The sequence below is a fragment of the Bubalus bubalis genome, chromosome 17 (assembly GCF_019923935.1).
Source record: "Bubalus bubalis isolate 160015118507 breed Murrah chromosome 17, NDDB_SH_1, whole genome shotgun sequence".
NCBI lineage: Eukaryota > Metazoa > Chordata > Mammalia > Artiodactyla > Bovidae > Bubalus > Bubalus bubalis.
This window is the reverse complement of record NC_059173.1, coordinates 27,425,089-27,437,787: the sequence shown is the minus strand read 5'-3', so window position 1 is coordinate 27,437,787 and position 12,699 is coordinate 27,425,089. Positions and strand designations below refer to the sequence as shown.

General features: G+C 46.0%; 1 protein-coding gene across 14 annotated transcripts in view; it reads right to left on the bottom strand.

The window, feature by feature from the left end:
- The window catches only part of EP400 (E1A binding protein p400), a 110,267-nt gene extending 99,286 nt beyond the window's left edge, over positions 1–10,981 (bottom strand). For 12 of the 14 annotated variants that reach the window (XM_006045524.3, XM_006045528.3, XM_006045535.3 and 9 more), the window contains exon 1: positions 10,841–10,980. The gene's annotated coding sequence lies outside the window, so the exon portion shown is untranslated. Of the gene's footprint in view, positions 1–10,840 lie in introns of all 14 variants that reach the window. The other 2 variants (XM_006045534.3, XM_006045525.3) reach the window with 2 other exon arrangements.
- Positions 10,982–12,699: the final 1,718 nt, after the last annotated feature.

Sequence of the window (12,699 nt, the reverse complement as noted above, 5' to 3'; positions counted from 1 at the left end):
CTCAACTTAATGACTTGAAAGTTTGAACAAAGATCATAAAATTCCTGGAAGAAAATACTGGTAGTTAAGCTTCTTGATTCTCTCTTGGAGACTTTTTTTTTTTTTTGGATCTGACTCCAAAGGCAATGGCAACAAAAGCAAAAATAAACAAATGGGAGATATCAAACTTAAAAGCTCTGCACAGCAAAGAAAACCATGAAAAAAAAAAAAAAATAAAAAGCAATCTACTAAATGGGAGAAGATATTTACAAATCAAATATTTAATAAGGGGTTAACACCCAAATATATGAAGAACTCCTACAGCTCAATAACGAACAATTGAAGTGAAAATGGACACACGATCTAAAGAGACATTTTTCCAAAGAAGAAACAGATGGCCAAGAGATACATGAACGGATGCTCAACATCGCTAATCATTAGGGAAATACAAATCAAAACCACAAGGTATCACCTCACGCCTGTTAGAATGGCTATTATCAAAAAAGACAAATGACAAGTTTTACTAAAGATCTGGAGAAAAGGGAACCCTCCACGCACTGCTGGTGGAATGAAGCAGTGCAGCCACTGTGGAAAAGCATATGGAGGTTCCTCAGAGACATAAAAAGCAGAACCACCATACGACATGGAGAAGGCAATGGCAACCCACTCCAGTATTCTTGCCTGGAGAATCCCACGGACAGGCAGGCTATGGTCCGTGGGGTCGCAAGAGTCAGATACGACTTAGCAACTAGATCTTCATTGTATGACAATTTCACTACCAGTGATTCCACTTTATCTGAAGGAAAAAAAAGCATTAATGTGAAAAGATATGAAAAGATTTGAATTTGAAAAGATATGAACACTCCTATGTTCATATGCAGCATTATTTACCACAGCCAAGATATGGAAGCAACCTAAGTGTCCATTAACAGATCAATGGATAAAGAAATGTGAGGTGGAGAGAGATGGATGTGATGGAATATTACTCAGCCATAAAAAAGAATAAAGTCCTGCCATTTCCAATGACATGGATGGAACTTGAGGGTATTATGCCAAGTGAAATAAGTCAGACAAAGAAAGATAAATACTGTATGATTTCACTTGCATGCGAAAGCTAAGCAAAACTCATAGGTGCAGAGAACAGATTGGCGGCTGCAGTGAGGGCTGGCTGGCAGGTGAAATGGGTTAAGGGGATCAAAAGGCACATATTCCCAGTATAAATAGTCATGGGATAACAGAGTGTGATAACTACAGTCAATAACATTGCATTGCATATTTGAAAGTTGCTAAGACAGTAAATCTTGAAAGTTCTCATTATAAGAAAAAAATTTGTAACTTTATATGATGACAGACAGTAACTAGACTTACTGTAGTGATCACTGTGTAATGTATACAAATGTCAAACCATTATGTTGGACACCTGAAACTAATATAATGTTGTATGTCAATTACACTCCAATAAAAATAAGCTGATACACACACATTTCCAGGTGGCACTAGGGGTAAAGAACCCTCCTGACAATGCATGAGACTTAAGAGATGTGGGTTCAGGACTTCTTGGGCAGTCCAGGGGCTAAGACTTCACCTTAATGCAGAGGTGCAGGCTTGATTCTGGTCAGGGAGCTAAGATCCCATATGTCTTAAGGGAAAAACCAAAAAAAATTTAAAAAAAAAAAAAAACAAAAACAGAAGCAATATTTTAACAAATTCAATAAAGACTAGAAAAAAAATTTTTTTTTAAGAGAAAGAGATGTAGGTTTGATTCCTGGGTTGGGAAAATCCTCTGGAGGAGGGCATGGCAATCCACTCCCAGTATTCTTGCCTGCAGAATCCCATGGACAGAGAGCCTGGTACGCTTCAGTCCACAGGGTCGCAAAGAGTCAGAAAAACTAAAGCAACTTAGCAAGCACATTCAGTTCAGTCGCTCAGTCGTGTCCGACTCTTTGCGACCCCATGAATTGCAGCACGCCAGGCCTCCCTGTCCATCACCAGCTCCCGGAGTTCAGTCAAACTCACGTCCATCAAGTCAGTGATGCCAACCAGCCATCTCATCCTCTGTCGTCCCCTTCTCCTCCTGACCCCAATCCCTCCCAGCATCGGAGTCTTTTCCAATGAGTCAACTCTTCGAATGAGGTGGCCAAAGTACTGGAGTTTTAGCTTCAGCATCAGTCCTTCTAATGAACACCCAGGACTGATCTCCTTTAGAATGGACTGGTTGGATCTCCTTGCAGTCCAAGGGACTCTCAAGAGTCTTCTCCAACACCACAGTTCAAAAGCATCAATTCTTCGGCGCTCAGCTTTCTTCACAGTCCAATTTTCACATCCATACATGACCCCTGGAAAAACCATAGCCTTGACTAGACGGACCTTTGTTGGCAAAGTAATGTCTCTGCTTTTTAATATGTTATCTAGGTTGGTCATAACTTTCCTTCCAAGGAGTAAGCATCTTTTAATTTCATGGCTGCAATCACCATCTGCAGTGATTTTGGAGCCCCAAAAAATAAAGTCTGACACTGCTTCCACTGTTTCCCCATCTACTTCCCATGAAGTGATGGGACCAGATGCCTTGATCTTAGTTTTCTGAATGTTGAGTTTTAAACCAACCTTTTCATTCTCCTCTTTCACTTTTATCAACAGGCTCTTCAGCTCTTCACTTTCTGCCATAAGTACGTACGTATACATATTTTTTTCTTAAAAAATATATTTCCTAGGTATGTCCACTAAGAGTCCCGAAAGCAATGATGCCCTGTAACTACCTGCTTACTTTTGCAAAACAAAAAAAAGGAAGTAATTTAGGAAGAATAAGCCAGAAATGAAGAGGGGTAAGTGCAAGCCGACTCACAGGACAGTGAAGGAAGGGGCGCTTCTGAGTACACCATCTGTATCATTTTGACTTTTACAATCAGGTTTAAAGTGCTACATGTTCAAAAAGTAAAATTAAATCAAAAAGAATGAAGAGCTCCCTAAAACTGAATATAAACAGAAATTCTGAGAAGGACAACATAATCACCAACGGAGGCTCCCTTGATGGTTCAGTGGTAAAGAATCCTCCTGCCAAAGCAGGAGACTTAGGTTCAATCCCTGCGTTGGAGAGATCCCCTGGAGTAGGAAATGGCAACCCACTCCAGTATTCTTGCCTGGGAAATCCCATGGACAGAGAAGCCTGGCAGGCTACAGTCTACTGGGTTGCAAAAGAGCTGGACACGACTCAGCACAGCACAGCAATCACCAAGGGAACCGGGAAGGAACACCAATCAACTCCACGGCACTGGATAAGAATTAGGAGTCAGCATCAACTCATGGGTCTTTCCTTAAAACACATTTCCTAATTCCGTCTCCTCAAATGGCCTAAAAGCAATAACATCCTGGCAGAATGGAGGGAAACTGGAAGCAGACAGCTCTGCGGGACAAGCAGCAGCGTACACAGCCTCTCCTGGGGTGGTGATGGAAGATGGAGAGAAAGGTTAGGAAATTTTAGGACAGTGGTTCTCATCTTTGAAAAAATAGAGTCATGCCCTCATTTAACACTATTTGTATTTCAAAGTCATGTCAGTGGTGGGACTACAAACAAATCCAAGAAGACTAAGTAAAGCTTATCCTTTCTACCTGGGGCTCTCCTCAAACAGAGCTACTGATGCACACACACTCACAGTCCTGAAAACCAAGAAGAGTTCAGATTGGCAGGTGTGGTGATGGGCATAGGTGGGTTAAGAAAGGCCAAGGTGAAGTTCACAGCTCAGCACCGTGGGAGCCATGTCCCCACACAGAACGGGTCTCTGCATAGCAGAAATGTGCACAGCATTGGCCAGGGAGCCTGAAGCCCGAGCGACCAGCACCAACCACATCTCACTTCTGTGAGAAAGCAGTCTAAGGGGCGCCCAGGCAGGGACAGAGACTGACCCTGATCAGCAGAACTGTGGCAGCTACACAAGAACCTTCCTCTCACATCTAGCCACATGAAATCTCCCTCTTTTCCTGGGAAAGCACTGCCACTTTCCAGAACTTTGCTCCACAGAGAATGTTCTCTGCCCTCTACTCCCTGGTAACCAGTACTCAAGGGCTTTTTATAAGCTGTCTTTGTGCTGGCCTAAGTGACTTGATAGACACCCCCAAAATGGACCAATTACGTCTGCCAGATGTTTAACCCCAAAAAAGGGCTTAAACATGTTAAAAACAATGCTTTCACTCACCTTGAATTGCTCCCCCAAATTTTTAAAAGATGATGGGTGGATGGATGTGTGATAAAGCAGGTCAGTAAAATGTTAATAATAGAAAATCGAGTGGTGGGTATACAGGCATTTACTATAAAATTCTTTCAATCCTGGTATATCTTTGAAATTTTTCATAGTAGAATGTTAGCATCTATTAAGGTGGCAATGTCACATGTCACTTAATAAATAAAGGGCTGTAACAAAAGTCCTATTTGCTAACAAAACTTCATTCTTCCACCTTAGAGCAGGTTATGAAGGTTCCATACTAGACCTTAAAATACTCAAGTTCCAAAAGATAAAATGGACTAATTTTTAAAACTGTCTAGGATGACTAAATGCTGAGATGTGGATGCATATCGAAGTAAAAGCAATTCATTGTGTTCTAAAAAAACAAAACAAAACTGTCTAGGATGCATTACATGTGCTACTACAGAGAACTGACCTCTCGAGGGGCTGCAGTGGGAACAGGGAAGCCTGGCCCATCAACAGACTTGATGCCACCAACGTCCCTTCTGATCAAAATCATGGCAGTGGTGGCAGGTCCTTAACCTGATGGGCCAGAGCCCCCTGGACTGCAGTAAGTGGGCTCTATCTCAGTTTGAGAGGAACATTCAAGACAAACCGAAGAAGTGCTTCCTCAAACTCCAGGCAATAAAGCCACAAAAGCCCAATTTATTATTCTGCTGCTCTTTCTCAGTCTTTTTTCCCCCTGCTGCTGCTGTTGCTGCTAAGTCGCTTCAGTTACTTCCGACTCTGTGCGACCCCACAGACAGCAGCCCACCAGGCTCGCCGTCCCTGGGATTCTCCAGGCAAGAACACTGGAGTGGGTTGCCATTTCCTCCTCCAATGCATGAAAGTGAAAAGTGAAAGTGAAGTCACTCAGTCGTGTCCGACTCGTCTCGACCCCATGGACTGCAGCCCACCAGGCTCCTCCGTCCATGGATTTTCCAGGCAAGAGTACTGGAGTGGGGTGCCACTGCCTTCTCCGTTTTTCCCCCTTCTGTCCCCCTAAGAAGTGTATTTAGGCCTCTCTCCCAATCACCGCCTGTGAAGTTTTAAACCACAGCCATACTGTATCTCTGTGAACTATGACCCTTCAGGAGGCCACAAAACACTGTCACATCTAATTTTTTTTTCACCTTCCTCCCAAGAACCATTCTGACCCCCTTGTGGGAAATATCACCTTCACAGAGAACACAGATTCTAATGCATAGAAAGAAACATATTTTTGTGACTTTTCTGTACATTTAAAGTTACTCCAAAGCATTTAAAAATTAAATAGACCAATGGCAACCCACTCCAGTACTCTTGCCTGGAGAATCCCATGGAGGGAGGAGCCTGGTAGGCTACAGTCCATGGGGTCGCAAAGAGTCGGACACGACTGAGCAACTTCACTTTCACTTTCATTACCCAAGTGCTGGATATCTGTCAGAAGTTTCCAGCCAACTCAAAAAAGAAATTATTTAATTCACAGTTTATCTATAGAAAAACTATGAATTTAGCCAAAAAAGAAAAGCAGTTAAATTCCAAACATTTCCCATATAACTCAAAACTACACTGACAATCATAATGTGTAAAAAGGCAATAACAGGTGAGGAAAATCAGCATGTCAGAATGAAAAAGGATTAGACTCACTCTTGTATTATGATTCCAAAGAAGATGGTATAGGAACTGTATGGATAAATGTATGTTTCTGTCAGTTAATTTCTAATAAGTATTTTCAAAATAAATTTAATGTTTCTTCTTTCTTTAAAGTATAGTAAAAAAAATTAAATAGACCAAATATCCAATTAAAATCCTACAGTCTCAATTTGGATTAAGAAAATAAGACTCGACTATATGCTGCTTGAGCTTCCCAGGTGGCTCAGTGGGTAAAGAACCTGCCTGCAAAGCAGGAGAGGCAGGAGACTTGGTTGGGTTCTATCCCTAGGTTGGGAAGATCTCCTGGAGGAAGGGTATGACAATTCACTCAAGTATTCTTGCCTGGAGAATCCCATGGACAGAGAAGCCTCAAGGGCTACAGTCCATGGGGTCTCAGAGAGTCAGACACAACTGAAGCAACAGCATATACAAATGCATGGTATTCCTACTGAGTGACATGCCTCAATTTATTTTTAAAAACGGCTTCCCTGAAAGCTCAGCTGGTAAAGAATTTGCCAGGAATGCAGGAGACCCAGGTTCAATTCCTGGGTCAGGAAGATCCTCTGGAGAAAGGATAGGCCACCCACTCCAGGATTCTTGGGATTTCCTGGTGACTCAGATGGTAAAGAATCTGCCTGCAATATGGGAGAAGTGGGTTCAATCCCTGGGTTAAGAAGATCCCCTGGAGAAGGGAACAGCTACCCACTCCAGTTTTCTTTCCTGGAGAATTCCATTGACAGAGGAGTCTGGCAGGCTACAATCCATGGGATCTCAAAGAGTAGGACACAACTGAGCGACTTTTCACTATTCCTATGCTGTTTACAATAATACACTTTTAAAAGAAATGGAGAGGCTTCTCTGTGGTTCAGTGGTTATGAATCCACTTGCCAGTACAGGGGACACAGGTTCCATCCCTGGTCTGGGAAGATCCCACATGCCGGGCAACTAAGCCCAAACACCACACGAGAAGCCACTACAATGAGAAGCCTGCCCACAGCAACTGGAGAGTAGCCTCCGTTGGTCACAACTAGCAAAAGCCAGCAGCAGTGAAGGGCCAGCACAGTCAAAAATAAATAAACCTTTAAAAAATAAAATAAATGGACAGTGAGGAATTCCCTGGTGACCCACTGTTCAGGATTAGGTGCTTTCACTGCAGAAGGCCAAGGTTCAATTCCTGGTCTGGGAACTAAGATCCTGCAAGCTGCCAATGTTTTAAAAAATTTTTTTTAATTTAAAAATAAACCCAAACTGGGCTTCCCTGCTGGCTCAGTGGTAAATAATCTGCCTGCCAATGCAGGAGACATGGGTTCAATCCCTGATCCAGGAAGATCCCACATGCCAAGGAAGCATGAAGACAGCGCACCACAACTATTGAGCCTGGGAGCCACGACTACTGAAGCCCACACACCCTAGAGCCCGAGCTCCACAGCAGTGTGGACGTTCCACAGTGAGAAGCCCAAGCGCCACAACTAGAGAGTGGCCCCCACTCACCACAGCTGGAGAAAAGCCTGCACAGCAACGAAGACCCAGCACAGCCAAAAATAAATAAATTTTTTTAAAAATTAAAAAACAAAAGAAGTGGATACCAAATCAGTTAGTTTGGGAAAGTCAAGAATGAGAAGAAAGAGCAAAGAGGAACTTCAGCACGCTCGGGGTACTTCTGTACTGTCTGACTATAACACAGTGTGACTTGTTCATTCATTACTTGTATTAAAAGTCTGGCAACAACCCAAAGCCCTTCAACGAGTGAATGGATAAACTGTAGTCCATCCACACTGCAGACCACACCTCCACAAAAAGAGACACATTCTTGGTATATGCAGCAACCTGGATGAATCTCAAACGCATTATGCTCAGTGGAAGAAGCCAGACTCAAAAGGCCCCACACCGTGTAAGCTGCTTTAACTGACATCCTGGAAAAAAACACAAACACACACTTAGGGGTCAGAGGCTACTGAGCACTTAGGGAGGAGCTGACTACAGAGTGGCAGCACAAGGGAATTTTTGGGAGGGAAGGAACTTCTTTGTACTCTAACTATTGTGGAAATTAGACATCTGTCAAAATTCTCTGAATTCTATACCAAAAAAGTGAATACTATTACATATACATTAAAAAAAAAAAGACAGCTAAGTAAAATAACAAAGTGAGGATGTCCAAAGACCTTCCCTTTCACTCAGAACATAAATGACTTTTAAAATTTATTTCTATAATATGATAATGCACCAAAACAAGATAAAAATTTCTGTTGATTAGAAATAAAGCAGAAATCACAGAGGGGGTGGGCCTGAGATGACAAGCCCAAAGGATGCTCTACCCAGAAGAAAACTCTTAAGGGTCAGGGTCTTGACTTCTAAAGGCAACAGGTACTTGGTCCCTCTACAAGGGGCTGAGGAGCAGAGCCAGGCTCCAGAGGAAGATGTGCAGGTCACAGCTACCATCAGCTGCTTGCCCAGGCACGGAGCTGGGTGTCGCTGGAGCCAGGTGACAACCAGTGGAGTGTCAGGACATGAAGTCACAAGGGCAGCAGGAACCTAGCCACAAGGGGCTTCATAAACTGCCTTAGGGAGTCTGGCTTTTTTTTCTGAGGGAGATGAGAAACCACGGAGGGCTCTGAGCTAAGTGGTGCATCACCCAGATCTGCATTAACAGTCAACTGCAGAGCAGCTCAGCTCAGGTGAGTAGAGAGCAGGGAGGTCACTGGAATAACCCAGGCAAGATGATGTAGGGGGCTTAAATGACAGCTGCACCCAAAAAGGCAGTGAGAAGCGTCAGGTTTGAGTGCCGACCAATCAAATTTGGTACCTGAAAGAAATGCAGACACCACACAAGGAGCTCTGTGCTGAGCAACAGGAGAAGGGAGTTACCTTTGACTAAGATGCAACAAGGTATCAGTAGATTGCACACAAGTAAAAGTGGTTGTTTGGAACGGGAAGATCCAGCTAGGAGCTACACATTCTGGGAGTATTGACAAGTGGCCTGGATGAGATCACCCCAGGATACAGACCAGAGAGGAGGTGGGAGGACCACTCCGAGGCAGTACAGTTTGTAGCAGTTAAGGAGATGAGAAGGAACCAGCAAGGAGGCTAGGGACAGCAGCCTTCAAGATAAAAGGACAACCAACTGAGTTGTGTCCCAAGGGAGACACCAAGGGAGAGTGATTCAAGAAAGCCATGGGAGGCCAAACCAAAGGCTACTAACAGGGGGACTCGGCAATATAGTGGTCCCTAACCAAGGCAATGGCACCCCACTCCAGTACTCTAGCCTGGAAAATCCCATTGATGGAGGAGCCTGGTAGGCTGCAGTCCATGGGATCGCTGAGGGTTGGACACGACTGAGCGACTTCACTTTCACTTTTCACTTTCATGCATTGGAGAAGGAAATGGCAACCCACTCCAATGTTCTTGCCTGGAGAATCCCAGGGACGGGGGAGCCTGGTGGGCTGCCGTCTCTGGGGTGGCACAGAGTCAGACACGACTGAAGTGACTTAGCAGCAGCAGCAGCAGCAACCCCAAGAGGAGCTGTTTCAGAGGAAAGGTGGGACCAAAAGCTTAGCCTGAACCATGTTCAAGAGAAATGAGAGAAGAGGAAATAGGAGTTCAGGATTCTTCCTAATTCTGGTATAAAAGGAAGTGAAGACCAAGAAAGGGTTTCCCTGGTAGCTCAGTGGTAAAGATATGCCTGCCAATGCAAGAGATGAGGGTTCAATTCCTGTGTTGAGAAGATCCCCTAGAGAAGGAAATTACAACCCACTCCAGTATTCTTGCCTGGGAAATCCCACAGAGGAGCCTGGTGGGCTACAGTCCAGGGGATTGCAAAAGAGTCAGACAAGACTTGGCAAGTAAACAAGAAGATCTGAAGATCTAGAAAAGGTAATGGTAGCTGGGGGGTTTGCATACTGATGGAAATACTCTGGAGAGAAGAACTGAAGGCAAAACAAAATATTAGAGCCACGGGCTGGAAAAGGCAAGAAGGGGTGGATCCAACAGGAGAGATTAAATGGCCAATGGCTTACAGATATTGCCCTACTAACAGCAACTGTTGTAGAAGATTTAATGGCACCTGATCGTGCTAACTACATGTTTTTAAAAGCACATAAAATTATATTGTACAATAAAAAAATTAAATGAAAAGGACAAGAGGCCACAAAGAAACTGTTAATTATGCTTATCTTTGGGTGGCTGAATGATTTAGTTTTAAGATGTATTTTTACTTTTTCCCCAATCATTCAGAAAGCATATTTCTATTTCATTGGTTTCACTAAAAAAGTCACAGAAACTATTTCATGGTACTTATCACGTAAAAAAGAAAAATGCAATCTATCAGAAAACACAAATAAACGAAGAGAAAAAACGTATCTATAACCCCCAGGTTAAACTACTAGCATCCCGCTCTATTATTTTTCTCTGATAAGCTGACGTCTGAGCAGAGAGGCGGGTTGCAGACCTCTGCAGGAAGGTGAGTTCCGGGCAGGGGCGGGCGCGCAACGCAAAGGCCCGGGAGCGAAAAGGCTTCGCCACTTAAGTGATGCTAGTGGGCGGCGGAGAGGAGCTGGAGGGAGCTGCGCAGGGGTTCCTGGACGACGTCTGACAAGTCACTTTCCCTCTGCACCTTTGCTTACCCCTGCGCGGTGCACCTCGCGCGAAGAAGCAAAGTGGTGCGATCCCCATCCTGTGGAAGGAAGGAGTCGAGCGTCGAACCCGGAAAACCCAAGTGAAAAGAAAGCACCGGACCTAACTTTAACCCCGCGCAGAAAAAACAACGTGAGGCGCCCCGCTCACAGGGAGGAACGAGCCGGCAGGCAGGGAACCCGCAGCGCCCCCGGCCGCCGGCGGCCCCCGTCACGACCCGCGGTCCCCGCACAGATTCAGTGCCGTCCCACAGCCAGCGCCGCTCCGGGCCTCCCTCCTCGGCGCCCCGGGCCTCCGCCCGGGGGCTCCAGGGCGAACCGAGGCCGGTGCGCGGGCCATCTAACCCGCAAGTCGGTCGTCCGCGCCACGCCCACACCTACCCCGGGTGTGGGCCGCGTTCCTCAGCTCTGGGGCTGGGTCTGGGGTCCGGGCCCAGACAGCGCCGTTCGGCTCAACACATCCGGGGCCCGGCCGGAAGAAGCGGCGGCGCGGCTGCTACGGCGAGCCGGAAGGGACGCGCGCTGCGCGCTGGCAGCTGCGCGTTGATGTGACGTCGGCGGAGCGGGAGGCGCCGAGGGGGCTGGGAGAGCTAGACCTGCGGCAAGGCGAGAGCCAGGGCCGATGGGCTGGCGGCGGAGAGGTCCCCGGTTTGTGAAGAGTGGAGGTTGCCATGAGGGCGCTGCGTAGACGACGGTGCGGGCATGCGTTCACTCCGGCCAGCCGGATCGAGCGTTAAGCGCCGGCTCTAGGTTTGGGGAGGAGACCTCGAATGCCTGTGGAGCCGCCTCTTCGAGAAGTGGGGTTGGCTGGGGCTGCCACGGGTGGGGCGAGGGGCTGACAGCTGGGCGGACCAAGCAGGTGAAAAGGCCAGTCCAGGGTTGAGTGAGGAGGAGGTGCAGAAACGGGGCGGGGCAGAGGAAGTCATGCCTCAGAAGCAAACAAAAGGACACGGGAAGACCTGGTGTTCACCTGTAAGTGTTACTCAACTCAGCTTATTGATTGCTCAAAGCCAATAAAGAGAGGCAGGAGTCAGGAAAAAGGGAAGGTGCTTTAATCAGAAAAACTGGCAATCGGAACTGCCAGTGGTTAAGAATCCCCCTTGCAGTGCAGAGGACAGAGGTTTGATTCCTCCTCAGGCAACTAAGTCCGTGTACCGCAACTATAGAATCTGTGCAGGGCAACAAGAGAGGACAGAGATCCTGTGTGCTATAACTAAGACCTGACACAACCAAAATAATTACTTTTTGAAAAGAAAAAGAAATCTGGTGTTCTAGGCAGGAGGTGTTCTTATGTCCTGAGGCCAACTCTGAAGACTCTGCTCAGCCTTGACAGTTTTTAAAGGGAAAATGCAGAGAGAACCTCAGGGAATCGTCAATCTGGAGGGTGGGCTCTGCATCCTTTTCCTCCGTGTGCAGACTGGCTGACTCTTCAGATATTGCACAAGTGATCTGCCCTCTGGATTGCTGAGGGAACCGCTGTGGGGAGAGAACTAGTCATTCTTTAACTTCTTTCTTCTGACTTCTTTCAACGTAGGAGAAGAATCAATACGTTAGGCACAGGCATAGTGGGCAATAAGGAGAGCACAAGTCAGGAGTTGGGTTAAATTTCCCAGTGATCTCATTCCTGTAATTAGGTTCTTAGATGGGGAAACAGTGGAAACAGTGTCAGACTTTATCTTTTGGGGCTCCAAAATCACTGCAGATGGTGACTGCAGCCATGAAATTAAAAGACGCTTACTCCTTGAAAGGAAAGTTATGACCAACCTAGATAGCATGTTAAAAAGCAGAGACATTACCTTGCCAACAAAGGTCTGTCTACTCAAAGCTATGGTTTTTCCAGGGGTCATGTATGGATGTGAGAGTTGGACTGTGAAGAAGGCTGAGCGCCGAAGAATTGATGCTTTTGAACTGTGGTGTTGGAGAAGACTCTTGAAAGTCCCTTGGACTGCAAGGAGATCCAACCAGTCCATTCTAAAGGAGATCAGTCCTGGGTGTTCTTTGGAAGGAATGTTGCTAAAGCTGAAACTCCAGTACTTTGGTCACCTCATGCGAAGAGTTGACTCATTGGAAAAGACTCTGATGCTGGGAGGGATTGGGGGCAGGAGGAGGGGACAACAGAGGATGAGATGGCTGGATGGCATCACTGACTCGATGGACGCGAGTCTGAGTGAACTCCGGGAGTTGGTGATGGACAGGCAGGCCTGGCGTGCTGCGATTCATGGGGTCGCAAAGAGTCGGAC